The sequence below is a fragment of the Symphalangus syndactylus genome, chromosome 13, assembly GCF_028878055.3.
Source record: "Symphalangus syndactylus isolate Jambi chromosome 13, NHGRI_mSymSyn1-v2.1_pri, whole genome shotgun sequence".
Classification (NCBI taxonomy): domain Eukaryota; kingdom Metazoa; phylum Chordata; class Mammalia; order Primates; family Hylobatidae; genus Symphalangus; species Symphalangus syndactylus.
In genome coordinates, this window is record NC_072435.2 from 58,503,939 (window position 1) to 58,524,470 (window position 20,532).

The 20,532-nt window shown below is 44.8% G+C and overlaps 1 protein-coding gene and 1 long non-coding RNA gene across 7 annotated transcripts in view; one reads left to right on the top strand and one right to left on the bottom strand.

Moving 5' to 3' along the window:
* Window positions 1-23: 23 nt before the first annotated feature.
* LOC129460959 (uncharacterized) lies at window positions 24-18,425 on the bottom strand. The gene is made up of 3 exons (XR_008650336.2): window positions 16,204-18,425; window positions 7,783-7,990; window positions 24-93 (listed from the first exon to the last, which is right to left on the bottom strand). It is a non-coding gene; the product is annotated as an uncharacterized lncRNA (long non-coding RNA).
* A 1,127-nt stretch (window positions 18,426-19,552) lies between these two features.
* GRAMD1A (GRAM domain containing 1A) overlaps window positions 19,553-20,532 on the top strand; it is a 108,144-nt gene continuing 107,164 nt past the window's right edge. For 2 of the 6 annotated variants that reach the window (XM_055239605.2, XM_055239607.2), the window contains exon 1: window positions 19,553-19,898. The gene's annotated coding sequence lies outside the window, so the exon portion shown is untranslated. Of the gene's footprint in view, window positions 19,955-20,532 lie in introns of all 6 variants that reach the window. The other 4 variants (XM_055239596.2, XM_063614058.1, XM_063614057.1 and 1 more) reach the window with 3 other exon arrangements.

Consider the following 20,532-nt stretch of genomic DNA (forward strand, 5'->3'; position numbering starts at 1 on the left):
CCTCCATTGCTGTCTGAGTAGGCAGTCTCCTCTGTGAGGTCGGTCCCATCCATACTGCCTAGATCGCTGCCCAGGAAGACTGAGATGAGGACCCTAGGAGACAGCAGCCAGGGATAGTGAAGGTGGAGGATGAGTATAAATAGTGACCCCAGCGCGATCAGAGAAGCTCCCTTACCCCCACCAGTCGCAGTGGGAGTGAGTCATCAAATCTACCCCCAAGACAAAGAAATCCTACCCGGGCCATTGAAGGGAAACCTCCACTCCAACCCCCAGAAGACGCCTTAGATGAGAAAGTGAAGAGGTATTGTATGAGCTCATTCATCAAAGGCCATGCCATCACCAGCTCAGGCAGTGCTGCTAGGGGATTCCTACCTCTCTGGAGGTCCATTTCTCTCTGAAGACAGAGACGATGCCGGGAGGAAGGGTTTCAAACAGGAACTCTCAACCCACCTCTGCCAGTTGTAGACTCTGTAAACAAAGTTCCAACGCACCTGCTGCTGCCACTGCCGCTATTTTTTGAGGTCAAGGTGAGCTCCCCAAACTCTCCTAAGCTTTTTTGTATAGTCATTGGAGAAGATCGAGGCTTGAAGAAGAAAGCAGAGCCCCAGTCTAACCACATGTTCTTAGATGATAAAGCCAAGGCCCCTTCAGATAGCAGTGCAGTGCCTCTCAGCCTGCCCCTTCTTTCTTCCTGCTTGTTTCAGGGATGGCAGGCACCCCACCCTTGGCCATTTTCACCTTGTAGTTTGCTGATACTACCATGTTTATCAGCCACTGACTTGGCTGTCCTGTCTTCCAGGCCCCCAGTCCCTTCTGCCCCTGTACCAGTCCTCACCCCATATACAGATCATTAAATGAAATGCCCATATCCTAACTCTCCTTTTTTTTTTTTTTTTTTCCTGTTCTTTTTGTTTCTCCCCTTAGGTTCAATATCATTTTGGAAGTTCCCCTTTATGGGAATAAAAGCCATTTCTATTTCAGTCCCTCATCTGCAGATTTTTTTGGGGGGTGGTGGGGCAGGGTCCTGCTCTGTCACCCAGGTTGGAATGTAGTGGTGCAATCATGGCTCACTGCAGCCTAAAACTCCTGGGCTCAAGCAATCCTCCCACCTCGGCCTCCAGAGCAGCTAGGACTACAGGCATTTTTTTCTTCTAGAGATGGAGTCTTGCTATGTTGCCCAGGCTGGTCTGGAACTCCTGCTTTCAAGTGATCCTTCTGCATCAGCCTCTCAAAAGTGCTGGGATTACAAATGTGAGCCACCATACCCAGCCCAGATCTCTACTTTTTTTTTTTTTTTTTTTTTTAAGACGGAGTCTCGCACTGTCACCAGGCTGGAGTGCAGTGGTGTGAACTTGGCTCACTGCAACCTCTCCCTCCCAGGTTCAAGTGATTCTCCTGCCTCAGCCTCCAGAGCAGCTGGGACTACAGGCATGTGCCACCATGCCCAGCTAATTTTTTGTATTTTTAGTAGAGATAAGCCTTCACCATGTTGGCCAGGATGGTCTCTATCTCCTGACCTCGTGATCTGCCTGCCTCGGCCTCCCAAAGTGCTGAGATTACAGGTGTGAGCAACCACGCCTGGCCTAGATCTCTACTTTTAACCTCATCACATCTCCTAACCCCTTGGCCTTTGCTTCAAGTCTACCTCCTGCAGAATTGAGTCATCTATCAGTCTAGCAATCTAATCAGAATCTATCTAGTCATCTAATCAGAATTGAGTCATTGTGGATTTTTCTCCCTTTTTCTTACAGACTCTTCCACCTGTATGCCCATCTTCACAGACCGGCCCATCACTGGTGCCTCAGGCATTTTCACTATCACAGCCAGTAATCTGCAGACTCAACCTCAAGCCTACTTTGTACTTTGGTATAAACTACATGGATACCAATCCCTTTTCACAGGTTTTCATCTCCTGGTCTCCCCTAGGATCCAGGATGAGTATCCTCCCATTTGACCAGTTCCATCCCAGTATGGAGCAGATATCCCTTGTAAAGAATGCAGTCTCCACCAGCCCACCTGCTTTTATGGTCAACAGCCCTACCTGAATTTCCAACATTGCCTTTTGACCCAGGAAACATCTGTCAGCTGAAATCTAGGGTTCCTGACAGGCCTCAACAGGAAACCACTCTCTTCAATGCCCTGTCTTTTCTGGCCCACCTACCACTGCTTCTGCAGTCACCTCCACTATAGTAAGCAGACCCTCTTCAGACTTGGCATCCAAGCCTGCCTTTGACTCTGAGGAAATCAACATGGATACCATGCCCATTTCCCTGTCTGTTATCTTCCTGTCTCTCCCTGCAATGTTAACAGCTGTTTCCCTTTGAAGAACCTGGCAGCCCCCAAAAATCCTTCCTACTTAACCTCTACTGCAGCCCTGGAACCCAATGACAGCACCAGTCAGCCAGCTTTTGGGAATTTGACTCCCCCGTGTCCACCTTTGGCATCTGCTATGGTTTGAATGTGTCAACCAAATTTTGTGTATTAAAAACTCAATCCCCAAATTCATATGTAAATATGTTTGAAGGTGGGGGCCTTTGGGAGGTAACGAGGATTAGATAAAGTCATCAGGGTGGACCCCTATGATGGGACTGGTAAGAGGAAGAGACACCTGAACTGACAGGATCTTGCTCTTGCCATGTGATGTGTTCCACCATGTAATGACACAGCAAGAAGGCCTTCACCAGATGCCAGCACTGTGCTCTTGAATTGCTATCAGAGAGGATAGTGCCATACCTCTGGTTGGAGACAGATGACTTCAGTACAAAGCTTATGACCTCAGTCAGAGTACCTGGGGTTCAACTGGGTGTAGCACATCTGTTGCAGGTGCAAATGTGTGTTTAAAAGTCCCTGTATTCCTGTCTCCCAATCAGAGCAGTAAGGGCTCACCTGGACAAAGCACAGGGCTATAATGGGTGGAGACCACACCATACCTGTGTTTGTATATATGTCTCTTTCTACAATGATTGAGATAGTCCTGACCAGACCATATTTGTTGTAATCAGAGGGTATAACAGCATATAATATTAGGGAGCCACTCCTAATCTTGCCTTCAGTCAGAACACCCAGAGTCCATCCATTCAGAGTAGCACCTTTGACTTTTTTTTTTTTTTTGAGATGGAGTCTTGCTCTGTTTCCCAGGCTGGAGTGCAGTGGCATGATCTTGGCTCACTGCAACCTCCACCTCCCAGGTTCAAGCAATTCTCCCTGCCTCAGCTTCCTGAGTAGCTGGTATTACAGGCGCCCACCACCATACCTGGCTAATTTTTGTATTTTTAGTACAAACAAGGTTTCACCATGTTGGCCAGGCTGGTCTTGAACTCCCGACCTCACCTCAGCCTCCCAAAGTGCTGGGATTACAGACGTGAGCCACTGTGCTCAGCCCCCTTTCAGAACCATCGAGAAAATACATGTGCTTGGAAGCATTTGTGTTCCTAGCTTTGGTCAGAGCAATTTCCTTTCTGATGTGGACATGGCAAGCAACAGTCTTGCTTTGGGGGCACTTTTTTTGCATGCTCAGGGCTCACTGGAGACAAGAGATTTGGGGTGACCAATCAATTTATTTTATTTGGTGAAAGAATGAGGATCTCATCAACTATGGAGCAAAAGCTTCCTCTAGAAGCAAAGAGAGGCCACTATCAGTCATGAATAGACCTTACACTTTGGGACAGAGGCTCAGTCCCACCTAGAGATGTCAAACAAACCAAACCTGCTCTCTGTCCTGCTAAACAAGGTGGAAGCCCACACATTGTGAGGCAGATGAGACCAGTCAGAAGTCAACACAGTGGTATCAAGCAGTTCCACTGTGAGGAGTAGAGAAAACTATTTAGGTATCATCACCATGCATCCCTGGCTTTGACTGTCAGCCTGCCAGACCTAACCCCCGGCCCAATTTTCCTGTCATGAAACTAGAAGGATGCTCAGTGCTACCTGCAGCTGTCTCATTTCCCATCACCCATTTGCCTTGGTGGGCCCTCACCTTTCTTTCCTAGATTATATAAAAGATGGGATGACTTGTCCTTTCCTCCTCCCTCTGTGCTTCTCCCCCAACCATCTGACCTCAATGTAGGCCAGATATCCTGGACATGTGTTAGATGACATTTGACAATTTTATCCTTTCAAAATGCTTAACTGGCCGGCGGGTAGTGGCTCAAACCTGTAATCCCAGCACTTTCGGAGGCCAAGGTGGGTGGATCACCTGAGGTCAGGAGTTCAAGACCAGCCCGGCCAACATGGTAAAACCCCATCTCTGCTAAAAATTAAAAAATTAGCCAGGAGAGGTGGTGCATGCCTGTAGTCCCAGCTATTCAGGAGGCTGAGGTAGGAGAATCACTTGAACCCAAGAGGTGGAGGTTGCAGTGAGCCGAGATTGCACCACTGCACTCCAGACTGGGTGACAGAACGAGACTCTGTCTCAAAAAAACTAAAAATGCTTAAACATCTGAAGTGTCTCTTTCACTTTGACCTAGGTCAATCATCCCAAACATTCATACTTCAACCAGAGAGAGTGGATTTGGTATCCAGGCTCTTGGGCCTGTAGAAACAAAGGAACTAAAAGCTCGTACCTACTCTGTAATTACTGAAAATGTTAAGCCTAGGTGAGCATATTTTTTCATTTCATCTAGGAGAATATGTATATACACATATATATGACAGATATGCACAAATATCCTGTTTTTAGAAGCTGTTAGCATACTGCTTTAAAAAAAAAATAAAGTTATTTGGCTGGGCATGGTGGCTCATGCCTGCAATCCCAGCACTTTGGGAGGCTGAGGTGGTCAGATCATGAGGTCAGGAGATTGAGACCATACTGGCCAACATGGTGAAACCCTGTCTCTACTAAAAATACAAAAATTAGCCTGGCATGGTGGCACATGCCTGTAGTCCTAGCTACTTGGGAGGCTGAGGCAGAAGAATCTCTTGAATCCAGGAGGCGGAGGTTGCAGTGAGCCGAGATCATGTCACTGCACTCCAGCCTGGTGACAAAGCAAGACTCCCAACTCAAAAAAAAAAAAAAAAAAAAAAAAAAAAAAAAAAATTAAGGAAATGCCCGGATGAGACCTATTTGGAAAACCAACTAGTCTGGCTGTACTCTAAACCCCTAAAATATTACCCCACAAGTGCTACAATTTCATTCAGATCTGGCTGATGGTAGAGCAGTTCTCATCTCTGCTAGACTTATGTGCTGAAGTAACATATTTTCATAGGCCAGGAGAACCATCAGAAGCTAGTGAACTCATGCAAGCATTTCCTCAGCTCCTTACATATTAGTTTATAAAACAGTTATGATTCTACATGAGAGTCTTTCTCAGGCCTTACTCATATTGAGTTGAAAGACATCTCTTAGCTGGGCACAGTGACTCATACCTATAACCCCAGCACTTTGGGAGGCTGAGGCAGGAGGATCACTTGATGCCAGGAGCTGGAGACTAGCCTGGGAAACATAGTAAGACCCCATCTCTACAAAATTAAAAAAAAAACTGGGCTTGGTGGCATGCACCTGTAGTCCCTGACACTTGAGAGGCTAGAGCAGCAGGATCACTTGAGACCAGAAGGTCAAGGCTGCAGTGAGCTGTGATTGCACCAATGCACTCCAATTTGGGTGACAGAGTCAAACCCCATCTCAAATAAAATAAAAAAAAAAAGAAGAAGACATCTTTCAGCCCGGCAGAATTTACAATGCAGTGTGGGAGATAAATAAATAATCAGAAATTGCAACTGGAAGGAATGGTGATAGGGATAGGGAGCAGGAAAGGAAGGAGGACATAAAACTAAGTCTGGGGGAGATAAAACATGAATTGTGCCTTAAAGAAGGAAGAACAGCCAACTAGGTGGAGAAGGGCTATTTCCAAGGTCAAGAAAATAGCATGTGAAGAGGCAGGGAAGAAAGAGAGCCAGTGGGACACCAGGAAGATAGTCAGGTATGCATAGAAACTGAAACCAAAGTGGGAGATGTGGCTGCGGCATTTGGCAAGGACACATTTTGACAAATATATATACAATGATGGGACATTTATTCATTATCCTGAGCATATAGGGAGTCACCAAAGGATTGGGAACAAAAAAAAAGTGGCACAATTCTATGTATGCTTGAGAAATACACTATGGCTACCTGAAAGGGAGATTAGATGGGTGTCACTCCAGGGGTGGGGGGCTAAGGGACTCCTTGCTGTGACTAAAGCAAAGTGAGACAATGGTTAAAGCTGTGACTAAAGCAAAGGTGAGGACCTGACAGTGGGGATGGCGAGGAGGCAACAGAAGAGAAAGTGGAGTAGGTGACAGGAAGGCCAGGGCTATTCTAGCCATCTGGCTTGGACAAATGGACATGACTCATTTGGACAAACATATAGTGAGTTCGGTTTTTAGTTGTGGAGTCCAGGTACTACTCAGAAGGCCATTCGTTCATTTATCAATTTAACATACTTATTGAGTATCAAGGATGTACTCGGGACAATTTCAAGTAGCATCAATTGCAAAAAAGGTAAATTCCTGCCTTATTGGTGCCTCTATCTTAATGGGGGACGGGGGGAGAACATGAACAACACACATAAAAAATATGTGCATTATTTTGTAGATTAGCTAGTTAACGAGTGCTATAGAGGATAAAGCAGTTTGTGGGAAACTAAATTTGGCAGTAGGGAGAATCATGGGTTTCTGTGTTTACACAGGATGGACAGGATGGGCCCCGCTAGGAAGGTGAAATTTCAGCAAAATCAAGAAGCAGGCAGTTGAGGGAACCATGCAGATATCTGAGGGAAGAACAACCCAGAGAGTGGGAATAGCCACTGCAAAGGTCCAGAGGAAGGCTGCCCGGGGTCCCAGGGAGTAGATATTAAAGACAATGGAGATAGAATGGAGTCAAGCATGAGAGCAAGAGGAGAGCGCAGAGGACAGGGCACAGTCTATGAAGGCCTTGTTAGAAGTCATCAGAAAGGGGCCTTTAACTTAGAGATGGGAATGATTGGAGGATGGCCTGGCCGACTTAGGTTTTTTTTTTATTTTATTTTAATTTTTATTCTAAGTTCCATGTACATGTACAGGTTTGTTACATAGGTAAACATGTGCCATGGTGGTTTGCTGCACCTGTCAACCCACCAACTAGATATTAAGCCCATCATGCATTACCTATGTTTCCTAATGCTCTCCCTCCCCCTACCCCACTTCCCAACAAGCCCCAGTGTGTGTTGTTCCCCTCCATGTATCCATGTGTTCTCATTGTTCAGCTCCCACTTATAAGTGAGAACATGTGGTGTTCCTGAGTTAGTTTGCTGGGGATAATGGCTTCCAGCTCCATCCATGTCCCTGGAAAGGACATGTTCTCATTCCTTTTTATGGCTGCATAGTATTCCATGGTATATATGTACCACATTTTCTTTATCCAGTCTACCACTGATGGGCATTTGGGTTGATTCCATGTCTTTGCTAATGTGAATAGTGCTTCAGTGAACATACACGTGTGTGTATCTTTGTAACAGGATGATTTATATTCTTTTGCATATATAATTGCTGGGACAAATGGTATTTCTGGTTCTAGATCTTTGAAGAATCGCCACACCATCTTCCACAATGGTTGAACTAATTTACATGCCCACAAACCGTGTAAAATATTCCTGTTTCTCTGCAACCCCGCTAGGATCTGTTGACTTTTTAATAACAGCCATTCTGACAGCATTGTTCTGTAGCTGGGCAGGAGCATGGAAGCTAGGAGAACACCAAGAGGCTAAGGCTGTGGTCAGGGTGAGGGACAGTGATGGCTCAGATTTGGCAATAGTGATGGAATGTTACCTCTGGCCTGTTTCTATTTCCTTTCCATCTGCTGCTCCCACTAGGTTCATGTTGCTGTGCTTAGAGTTCATCAGAGAAGCCATCCAGTCCGGGCTTTTCTTTGTGTGGGGTTTCTGAAAACTGACTCAGTCTCTTAAAGTTTATTCAGATCTTCTATTTCTTCTTGAGTTTTGGTAGCTTGTGTGTTTCCAAGACTTGTCCATTTCATCTAGGAGAAAAACATACACACACACACACACACACACACACACACGACATATATCCTATGTGTATATATATCCTCGGTTTTTTTATATGACCATTTTTTACATAGAAATGTGTATTCTTCCCTTTCTGTGTCAGTAACAAACAAAAGATATACTAAGAATTTGAGTACACTAAAGAGTTTCAGATATGGATGAAAGAAACCAAGAATAGGAAGAATGAATCTGCTCCCTGGATTGCACACGATAGTCAGGTAGGAGCAGGAAGGTCACAACAACCTTGAAGAATAATGAATTAGCCTTGACAGAACAAGGGGTTGCATAACATTTTTAAAGTAGAAAAAACATTAAGCATTTTATAGTTAATATTTTTAAACATTTAATAATAAAGCAATGTTTTATTATTAAAGAAAATATAAAATTTAGATTGATTGTTTAAATAATCTTATAAGGCCAGGCATTCATGCCTGTAATCCCAGCACTTTGGGAGGCTGAGGTAGGCAGACTGCTTGAGCCCCAGGAGTTCGAAACCAGCCTGGGCAATACAGTGAGACCCTGTCTCTACAAAAAAAATTTAAAAATTAGCCAGGTGTGGTGGTACATACCTGTGGTATTAGCTACTCAGGAGGCTGAGGCGGGAGGATCGCTTGAGCCCAAGAGATAGAGGCTGCAGTGAGCTGTGATCGCACTACTGCACTCCAGCCTAGGCAACAGAGTGAGACCCCATCTCTAAATAAATAAACAATCTTATAAGTATAAAAATATTAAAAGTCTAGCCGGGCATGGTGGCACACGCCTATAGTCCCAGCTAATTGGAAGGCAGAGGTGGGAGGATCATTCGAGCCCAGGAGTTTGAGTGTGAACTGTAATCCCACCACTGGACTCCAGCCTGGGCAACAAGAGCGAAACTCTATCTCAAAAAAAAAATAATGATGATGATAACAATAATAATAAAATTAAAATAAAAGATTTATCAATAAGTTGAGCATCATTTAAGGACATGGAAATCCTGCATGGCCTCTGTGGTACTGTTTTTCGATCCATCATTTGATTTCATTTGCATCCTGTTTTGTGAGATTTTTCCTATATGTATATCAACACTCAGTTTGGGAAAATACATTCATCCTACATTTCAGAAAGTATACGTCAATTGCAAACACTCCCTCTCCTTATTCATATCTACTGATCAACTTCTAAAAATAAAAACAAAACTGAAATCACAGATAATGTAGACAGAAAAATGAAAAGACAGAAGGCCAAGACACAAAGATGAAGCTGAGTGTGGTGGCTCACGCCTGTAATCCCAGCACTTTGGAAGGCTGAGGTGGGCGGATCACTTGAGGTCAGGAGCTCAAGACCAGCCTGGCCAACATGGCAAAACCCCATATCTACTAAAAATAAAAAAAAATAGCCACATGTGGTGACGGGCACCTGCAGTCCCAGCTACACAGGAGGCTGAGGCAGGAGAATCACTTGAACCTGGGAGGCTGAGGTTGCAGTTAGCTGAGATCACACCACTGCACTGCAGCCTGGGCAATAGAGCAGGATGAAAGAAAAGAGAAGAAAAGAAAAAAGAAAAGAAGGAAGGAAGGAAGGGAAAGGAAGGAAGGAAGGAAAGAAGGAAGGAAGGAAAGAAGGAAGGAAGGGAAAGAAAGAAAAAGAGAGAGGGAGGGAGGGAGGAGAAATGTGTTATTTTGAGAAGAGGAAAGGGATGGAGAAAAAAAGGAAATGGCATCCCTGTAGAGAACTGGCCACTCTGCAGAGGCGTGCAGGGGAAGTGCCACTCCACACTGTGTTCTGGGCTACTTCAGCACCTCTTGGGGTGATTCTGGGGACCCGGATCCTGTCCTTAGATATGGAGACATATCCCACCATGCTCTCTGGGGACCCTTTGAAGTGTGTTCTTCAGAACAGGGAAAGAGAGCATTGTGAAGGTAGTGCTAACACGTTCCAGAGGGGAAAGAACAAGTGGCTGACCTTCATAGAAAGCAGCAGAACCTCCAGCCTGACTAGTTGTGTGGGGAAGAGCTGGCCAGAGCAGTCTCTAAGAAGCCTAGTGAGCACGGGTGCCTGCGAGGGTCTTCAGGAAACAGAACAGGCTGACTCCAAGTTTGTATCTTTGCAGCTGAAAGGTGCTATGAGAGCTCCACTGGTTGTTCCCAAAGACTACTTCAAGGACTGGCCATGTGCCCTGCCATTTTAGCAGGACTCACCAAAAGGACTGTCCTTGGAGGTAAGGAGAAGAATATTTACCGACACCCTGCCATGATCAGAAACTTCCTCTAAAATATTGAGAAATATTTTCACTTTCTGAAGCAAACTACAAATAGACTACTTCTAATATCATGTCATAGAAGCCCAGATGCTAGAAATGAGACATTTGCTTGGAGTACCCATACCTTTAGGATCTGCTGGGTTAGTGGTCCTAATTCCAAAAGAGGCCACTGTTGACTGGGACACAGCAGGATCCTTTTGAACTAGCTAGCAGTCATGGCTGCTCCCCCTGGGGACTTTGGAAGAGCTGCTCCATGAACGTGCCCAGGAAAGTGGCTCTGTGCAGCACCAGGGGTAGACTGTGGTGGCCATGGAAGTGCTCCCTTGGAACTCCCTTCATGAGACCTGTTGGGGCACAGGCACAGCTGATGGACAGCTTCCAGGAGCTGTGCTTTAGATCCACCACAGTGTTTATTCCAGGCCTCCCTTCCCCTAGGCTCCTTCCATCTAATGACCATATACAACAAAGGTACAAGAATCTGGCCTTTCCTGCCCAATGGGATAATCCTCTACAGGGTTTGTGTGGCTCCAGGACTCCCCACTGGCCTGGTCAAAAACTTATCAGAAGTGTGCGGAGATGTGACTCATTTGCTATCTAGTCCTTCCTTCTTTCACTGCTTTCACAGGTGGAGGAAAAACTCTCTCCAACCATGTTTTTCCTCTGCACTCACACCACCACCACAATCATCAACACAGAATAAGCCTTCTGTGACGAAATGTGGGGGCTTTCCCCACACACCAGGAAGTGGACACCAGTTGGGTGTCTTCCAATTCAATTCCAACACTACCTACCTGCAGATAGCTCCATATCCCACAGGTGGTGGGCTCAGTTCCCAAGACTGCCCCCTCCATACCCTTAGACACCAATCACAAGTCCGGTCTTCCAAAATTTCTGACCAACAGACTTCAAGTTACAGTTCCCACAGCCCCCTCTTTGGGTTTGATTAATTTGCTGGAGCAGCTCACAGAACTCAGGGAAGCACTTATTTACATTTACTATTATACTTTATTATAAATGGCATTACAAAGGACACAGATGAAGAGGCAGTACGGGGGAAGGAGCACAGAGCTTCCATGCCCTCCCCATGCACACCATCCTCCAGGAACCCCCATGTGTTCAGCTATCTGAAAGCTCTCCAAAGCCAATCCTCTTGGGTTCTTATTGAAGCATTCCTTCCCCCAGCGTATGAGGCAGGAACTTCTCAAGGGAGGGTCTTCAGACCCACAATCAGAAAGGCAGGGGAATGTTTGAAATGCTTGTTTCCTGGTGCCATAAGGAAATAGCACTTGAACATAAATTTAATTTTCTCAGCAAGGTCATTTTTATGCTTTCTGCAGAAAGGGTATACTCACCAGAAGTTTTGCCATGAGAGTACACCAAACAAAGAGACAGGGTCATTTATAACCTGATGTGTCCACCCTACTGCTGTGTCCAGTTTCCATTGGCTGGAATGGGACTTCACATTCTGTATTTGTCCTGACTGGCTAGCAACTTAGAAGTTTTTAAAAGAGGCAAAGGCAGATGAGAACAAAGGAAGGAGGAAGTAACTTGTGGAATGCTGAGAAAGGTAAAAACACCTTCAAATAAGGAAGAGGAACAGGCTATGACCTAATGCTTGCTTGGACCAGCATAAGCATGCCAGGGCAAATATTTAGGCTAAATTGTGGAAGCTAAGAACATAAAGTACATTGATTTCTTTATTATGGTTAGCAGATATTTAAGAATGTTAGCACAGGTCTTTGAATAAATTTTGCTTCTAAGAGAAGTTACTATTTATTCCTAATTACATAGGGAAGAAAGTCTTTGAAGAGAAACCTCTACTTTACTTTTCACAGGAAGATTACAGTCATGCCCTGAGGCAGGTGAAATGAGGGCAGGAGAGGGATTCTGTTTCCTGAGGCCTGCCCTTGGGGCCCAACACACCCAACATTGTAACAAAAGACTGTAACAAGAGCTACGAGAGTTATGAGCCAGGAGCCGTGGATGAAAACCAATATATATAAAACTGCCTTTGCAAAAATTGTAAGAGAAAATTCTGACCAACTCCATCCTGCCTTTAACCTCCAAACTGCCCTTGGTCATTCCTGGGCATAAGTCAGACTAACTTTGGGAGACAATAGCTCTTCCCAAAAACTAAACCACCCTTGTAAAACTAATGAAAGGCTACCACGTTAGGAAAATCAGAGGGGCCTGAATTCTACTAAAATGTAAGTGTAGTTAAACAATTACCAGCCATTATTCCAGAGGTCCCAAGATCTGCAACTTCCCCAGCTCCTCCTATGTTAATTACTATGTTAATGGTAATTAACATCACTATTGTGGAATCTAAGACAGGTCTTTTGAGATATCTTTTCAGGCTTTTGCATTTCTGACAATCAGATGGCCCCACCCAACCTGTGACTCAAGCAGTCCTGTTGCCCCCACCCAGAAGCAGACTCAGTGCACAAGGACCATTTTCCTCATCCCTACAATTGCATTCCCCAACCAATCGGCAGCACCCATTCCCTAGTCCCCTGCCCACCAAAATATCTTTGAAAAACCCCAGCCTCCAAATTTCAGGGAGATTGATGAGTAATAACTCCATCTCCCTCGTGGCATGGCCAGCCTCTCATCAAACTTTTTCTTTACTGCAAAGCCATGGTCTCAGTGGATTGATTCTGTGCAGTGGGCAGGAAGAACTGATTAGGTCAATATATATATATATAGAGAGAGAGAGAGATAGATATATATATATCAGGTCAATATCTATATATAGATATAGATATATAGATATATAAAATAACACAACAGGAATCCCACAGGTACTGAGTTCTTTTATTTTTTTTGAGACAGAGTTTCACTCTTGTTGTCCAGGCTGGAGTGCAGTGGTGTGATCTCGGCTCACTGCAACCTCCACCTCCCGGGTTCAAGCAATTCTCCTGCCTCAGCCTCCCAAATAGCTCGGATTACAGGCATGTGCCACCATGCCTGGCTAATTTTGTATTTTTAGTAGGGATGGGGTTTCACCATGTTGGCCAGGCTGGTCTTGAACTCCTGACCTCAGGTGATCTGCCTGTCTCAGCCTCCCAAAATGCTGGGATTACAGGCATGAGCCACCGCACCCAGCCAGGGTTCTGAAAGCTCTCTCTCTGCACTTCTAGCTTCCCTTTATCCTTTAAAGGTGCTTTGCCCCAACAATTCCCTTGTAAGTTTAATCCTATTGTTGTATCTTCTCTTCAGGGCACACCTGCACTGACAGAACATGTTATATGTTGGTTTGGGACAAAATATGATTTCTAGTTGTCATGCTTACACATAATTTGCTATCACCATATGAGCTGGAGAAAAGTCCTTCCCTATACCTTTAAAATGCTTGTCCACTTCCACTTGGAAACTGTGAACGGCACCAATGCCAGGCTAGTGGTTTTAGAAAGTGGCTTTACAGATCTAAAATGTTTTCATGGATAAACCCCTTGTGTCCTTGTATTCCCCTATTAGCTTTTTAAACTCTTCTGATTTCCACCAAATAGAAGTTGCATATGGAAATATGCAGTTACATGGGCCACCCGACTCCAATTGCAACCCTCAGTCCACCATCTGAAAAAGCCCAGGAGATCTCAGAATTCTCCTAGTCTAAATTGACCCTTTTATTATATTTTTTTCTTGAGATAGGGTCTCGTTCTGTCACCCAAGCTGTTAGATCAATGCTTCAAAATATAGCTTCTTGATCTTCCTCTGAATCTGCAGTACAAAAGATGTTCTGTTATCTCTATTTCTGATAGCCTCTTCCTATATTGATACTTTCTTTACTAGCATATATAGATTGCTTGCTTTAACAATTCAACTGAATATTTGATAACATCAAATTAATTTAACTCTATCACAGGTTGGGTTTGCAGGCAAGCAGACATTGAGATGGAGATTATCACACAGGACAATTACTTGGAATGGCTCTTGGCCTCAGTATGTGGGGAAGGTGGAGGAAGTAAACAGGATTGGGCAGAGAGAGTAGACATGTTATGCATTCACAACAAAGGCCTCAGCCAATCCCATAGGAAGCTCTGGATCTGTAAAAGACCTTCAGTGTGGTCCCAAGTTGGGAAGGAATGCTAGGTTTTATGCTCTTACATTAACTAGTCAATGAATGTGGGCATCCTCCTGCCAAAAGGGCATTGTTCTGACCACTTCTTCATGGAACATCTTCCTGTGTCTCCAAATTGTGGGAAAAAGAAAGAGAGATCAGACTGTTACTGTGTCTCTGTAGAAAGAAGTAGACATAAGAGACTCCATTTTGTTTTGTACTAAGAAAAATCCTTCTGCCTTGAGATGCTGTTAATCTGTAACCCTAGCCCCAACCCTGTGCTTGCAGAGACACCTGCTGTGTTGACTCAAGGTTTAAAGGATTCAGGGCTATGCAGGATGTGCTTTGTTAAACAAGTGCCTGAAGGCAGTATGCTTGTTAAAAGTCATCACCACTCTCTAATCTCAAGTACCCAGGGGCACAATACACTGCAGAAGACCACAGGGACCTCTGCCTAGGAAAGCCCAGGTATTGTCCAAGGTTTCTCCCCATGCGATAGTCTGAGATATGGCCTTGTGGGAAGGGAAAGACCTGACCATCCCCCAGTCCGACACCCGTAAAGGGTCTGTGCTGAGGAGGATTAGTAAAAGAGGAAGGCCTCTTTGCAGTTGAGGTAAGAGGAAGGCATTTGTCTCCTGCTCATCCCTGGGCAATGGAATGTCTCAGTGTAAAACCTGATTGCATGTTCCATCTACTGAGATAGGAGAAAACCATCTTAAGGCTGGAGGTGAGACATGCTGGCGGCAATACTGCTCTTTAATGCACCAGAGATGTTTATGTATGTGCACATCAAAGCACAGCACCTTTTCTAACCTTGTTTATGACACAGAGACATTTTTGTTCACGTTTTCCTGCTGACACTCTCCCCACTATTATCTTATTGTCCTGCCACATCCCCCTCTCCGAGATGGTAGAGATAATGATCAATAAATACTGAGGGAACTCAGAGACCGGTGCCGGCACGGGTCCTCCCTATGCTGAGCGCCAGTCCCCTGGGCCCACTTTTCTTTCTCTATACTTTGTCTCTGTGTCTCTTTCTTTTCTCAGTCTCTTGTCCCACCCGATGAGAAACACCCACGCCCAGCTTTAAAATTTCTCTCTTTTGTACTCTTTCCCTTTATTTCTCAGACCGGCCGACACTTAGGGAAAATAGAAAAGAACCTATGTGAAATATCGGGGGCTGAATTTCCCCCAATACAAACCACTTATTCCCTCACCTCCTTTAAATATTTGCTCAAGCATCATTTTCCCTATGAGATCAACCCTACCCCCTCCATTCCCTACTGGAGTCCCTCCTACTCCACAGGCTTCTCATCACTGGATTCTGCTCCTCCTTTTTCCTTTCCTATTGCACTTTTCACCTTATAAGTCACTATGTAACTTATAACATAAGTTATAACATAACATATATAACATAACTAACTTGTTATGTTATATTGTATATAATATATACTTGTATATAACACAACTTATAACTTATAACATAAGTTACATATATGTAACATAGGTTACATAACTTATAACACCTTATAAGTCACTATGTAACTTATAACATTTCCTTTATTATTTATTGTCTGCTTCTCTCAATTCAAATTAAGGTAGATAAATTTCTTTGTTCACACATCTAGAAATGCATCTGCAACAGGGCGCGTGCTCAGTATTTGCTAAAACACACAGGAACCATGGCTTTGCACCTGCTTACTCTCTCTAAATCTACCCTCAACGATTCCTTTCCTTCCACATTTATGATTGTTCAATGTTATCAGGAAGAGAAATAAATCATAATTTGAAGAAACAAAAATTGAATGGTAGCCACAATTCTAGTAGAACCATTACTTCAACTAAATTTCCTCACATCTCAGAACTCAGTATTCTGTACTTACCTCCCACTGGGACGTATCTTTTCCAGGCATCACAGATAATTTTCTTCTCCAGCTATCTTATGATTCTTTTTGTATAATTTCATTAATCAACATTAACAGCCTTCTGGGAATCGCTCACTTCACAAATGTTTTTTGGAGGTAATCTCAGTTCCCCATGAAGACTCTGTCTCTGCACTTCCAGATGAGAGGAAAATCACTCCCAGAAAGAGATGAGACAATAGAATCCCAAGCCTTTATCTCAGCGTTCGGATGACCTCTCTTGACAAATGCACAAGATAATACAACTGCGGCCACTACCCTAGTTGGAAACACAATTTGGTAAGTGGCTATTCTTTTCAGATAAACATATGGAACTTAGATGAAATATATTTCAGGAAATGCAGTGAGAAACATTATGGGGGGGAAAGTTCTGCTCTCCTGGATTAGAACATCACTGACAGAGGCCAGAGAAAGTTTCCTGAGGGATCAGGGACTGTCATTTTCCACTGGATGCTCAGATTCCGGCTGTAGGGTTTGTGAGTATCCTTCCTCCCTCTTCCATGAGACAGCCTCATCTGAAATCTCCAATTTACCCCCGACGATTAAACATCTAGAACCTCACTATAGTCACACAAGTCTTCACTGAAAACACAAGGGCATAGCAGTAAGATTGTGATCTTTAGCTGTCATCTATAGAGGGATCACTTGGTGTTTGAGGGGCACTTTTTGAGTAAATCATTTCAAAATCATTTCAAAAATTTTCTCAAAAAAAAAACAACTCTGTGATTTAAAAATTTCTTTGAGATTCTAAGTATTCTACTAATCTATTGTATTTCTACCCACCATGGAACCCACATTTCCCTCTGCAAAATACAAATTTCTGTTGTATTCACCCCTCACCCCGAACATAAATTTATCCTCACAAACAAATTTCTGCCCAGATGACATTTTGACAGCTATTTACACATCCCCATCTCAGAGAGCACATTGTACATAATTTGGCCCCAATGGAGCCTCTGTGAAAAGTCCTTTAATCAGGGGAATAGATGAGTCCTTATTTGTCTTGAATGTCTCTAGTTCCTCCAGGACAGAAGTGATCAGTGACCACAGCTGGTTCAGGAATCACAGGATCTTGCAAATTTGTCTCTGATTGACATGAATTGGGTGGATTCTCACTCCAGGTCTATCACCTTCTTATTTGTTAATGAAATATTTGTCTTCAGACATTATGATAGATATCCAATGAGTTTCAGAGGGTTTGAAAATGAACACTTTAGACATGAATAGCCTATATGGTGAACTTACAGAGGCGAAGTGACTGGTCAACTAACAGCTGCTCTACCAAAAAAGCCTGGAGTTACAAAGCGGATGAACATTTTTGCAGAGCTGGAAACTAATTCCAATAAAGCTAAAAACTTGCTACTGCTGGTAGGGAAAATCCTAACTATTGACAGTCAAATACTTTTGATGCGAGGCTATTTAGGTTGATGTTGATAAGGGAAACGTTCCCTTGTCCCACTGGCAGGGCGTGCGATGGGGGTGTGGCTCGCTTCTTCAGTGTCCCGCTGCTCAAACCTCCAGGGGAGTACACAGAGGGGCGGGCTGTGGGGCTCCGACCCCATGGCAGTGTCTAGGGGTGAATGTTTACAGCTGAAGCCCCAGTGGGCATGTTACAGAGTGCTGTTTTAGTTTAGCCATCCGCAGGCGGCTTATGTTAGTCAATTCAATTAGATCCCTGCCTTATCACAAGGACAGAGGGCTTTCTGTATCCCGGGGTTCCTGTCTTGGTGTACCAGAAGAATCAGATCACACATGGCCTTGGAGGATGACTGCAGGGTTTTGAGTGAAAGTAGCTCTCAACAGTTGGGGGAGCCAGAAGGGAGATGGTTTTCCCCTGGAGTCGGGCTGCTCCGCAGCACCGGCTCTCCTTGGACTGCCCCAGCCAAACTCCGCATCCTTCTGGTGGGTGGCCTGCCCGCGTGTCAGCGTCTGTCATGTCTTCTTCCGCCAACATGCTCCTCCGGATGTCCAGCGGCTTGTGTGTCTGCTTGCTAGGGTCTCAGAGTATTTATAGGGACAGGATGGGGGCGGGAACAGGATGGGGGCGTGGCAGGCCAGGGTGGTCTTGGGAAATGCAACATTTGGGCAGGAAAACAAACATGCCTGCCCTCACCTAGGTCAGTGAGCACAGGGCCGGGGTGGAGCCCTAGCCAGGGACCACACCCTCCCGTACGCAGCACTTCCCTTCCCCCCTTCCATATCATTTAAAGGAACCCCGCCCTTCCCTCCCCAGCACTCCCCTTCCCCACCTCCTTATCAATGTCATCACCCTGGACTGACTCCAGGAATCACTGTAATGTGGGCTTAATAAGAACAGAGCTCGGCTGGCCGCGGTGACTCACCCTGTTATCCCAGCACTTTGTGAGGCTGAGGCAGGTGGATAGCTTGAGCCCAGGAGTTCGAGACTAGCCTGGGCAAGATGGCGAAACCCCATCTCTACAAAAAATATACAAATATTAGCCAGGTGTAATGGCGCGCGCCTGTAGTCCCAGCTACTCTGGAGGCCGAAGTGGGAGAATCACTTAAACCTGGGAGGCAGAGGTTACAGTGAGCCGAGATCGCGCCACTGCATTCCAGTCTGAGCGACAGAGGGAGCCCCTGTCTCAAAACAAAACAAACAAAAAGCGGAGCTGACAGTCAAGGTGAATTTCACGTTTGCCTGTATTCAGTTTTAGCATTACATAAACCAAAAGAAGAATGCCATAAAGGCTACAGGCAGATAATACAGAGAAGTATTACTGGAAAAGGAACCAGAAAGGGTAAATATCTCCTAAACGTACGATAGGACAGAAAGATAAATGCCTTTTACATATAGTTAATATCGGTTTGATTGGTCTTATTTACATTCTCCTTTTAAAAAGTCTTACATTTAGCATCTTAGATAGAACCCATAAAATTTAAATATTTAATAGAAACTTAAAATTCCTGTATCAGAGGACAGAAATATATTTTTCTCACACGCGATTAGTCTAATTGCCACTATAAATCCTATTAATGTTCTGTTAAATAATAGCATTTCTGTAGCGAAAAGCAAACAGTACCGAAAGATAATTTCAAACACCTAGTTTTCATATTTTTGTGTTAAAGTAATAACATATTTTGGTATAGATTATCATTTTTTGTTTGTTTTGCTTTTGCTTTTTCTGACCTGGTGTGTTAGTGCCCTGGGTTGGCCCTCCAAGAAGTTGGCCACCTACTTCGGGCCTCAGGTGTCAGACGCCCCCCGACTTCCCAAAATCACCCAGCTTGGAGTTCTACAGCGCCCAGCTCGGCGACCGCCTGCGCGTGCGCACTCTCAGCCCAACCGCAGGGCCCAGAAGTCTCCGGGCGCGGGTGGGCGGCCTTGTGGACTGCGCCGCGCATACTCGGCGGTGTGACGGCTCCGGACTACATTTCCCACGGGCCGCTGCTATCCGGCCAATGTAGCCTGAGACTACATTTCTCAGCGGCCGCTGGAACGACCTCAACCTCTGCCACCTCGCCAGTTCATTGTGGTCGTTGACCCAGCAGCGAGCTTTGGAGTTCAGCGAGGGAGAAGTCAGCGCCCGGCTCCGAGGTTGGAGCAGCCCCGCCGGGCAACTTGAATTTCTGCAAACGAACACAGCACCGGGAACTCTGCAGACTCGGGTGGGCGCGGAACCCGGACTGAGACATGCGTGAGCGTTGGGTGGACCGGGCGAGGATCCTGGGCCCGTGAGTGCTGGAGCGGCAGGTCAGGGAGGGTGCGTGGGACGGGGCCGGTGTGCACCCTCGAAGACTGGGTGCATGGCCTCCATGCGAACCTGAGCTATTTTGGATAAAATCACTGTAATTGATTTATGAAAAGGAGCAAAAGACTCTTTAACTCTCAGTTTAAAAAGGAAACGATAGATATGATACCTTGTGCATGCAGCGGGAAGAAATGGGATTGCCAGGAAGCCTCTTCTTGTTTGGAAAAAACTGTATATTTACACCTTTTAAAGATGAGAGCAATGTCATCTGAAAATTATCAGTGCGGGGAAAAGGACTTCAAAGGATCTGTTGTGCAGATTACTTTCCTAATGACACAATTATGTAAGAAAGGAGAGCAAGATGACAGCTGTAAACATTTCCGTCAATTTCCACATTGCACAGAAATAGGACCCAGCCTTTTCTTAAGGTTCTTCAATTTTGCATTATCCCACGGCAGCAGCTCTCTCTCTCTAGCTGCTAGGGGACAGAGGAAATTGAAATGTCAGAGAATCTTTTCTGTTGGTTTTTTGTTTGTTTTTAAAGAAGAGTTGCTCTTAATTTTTTAGTTAGAATTAAAAG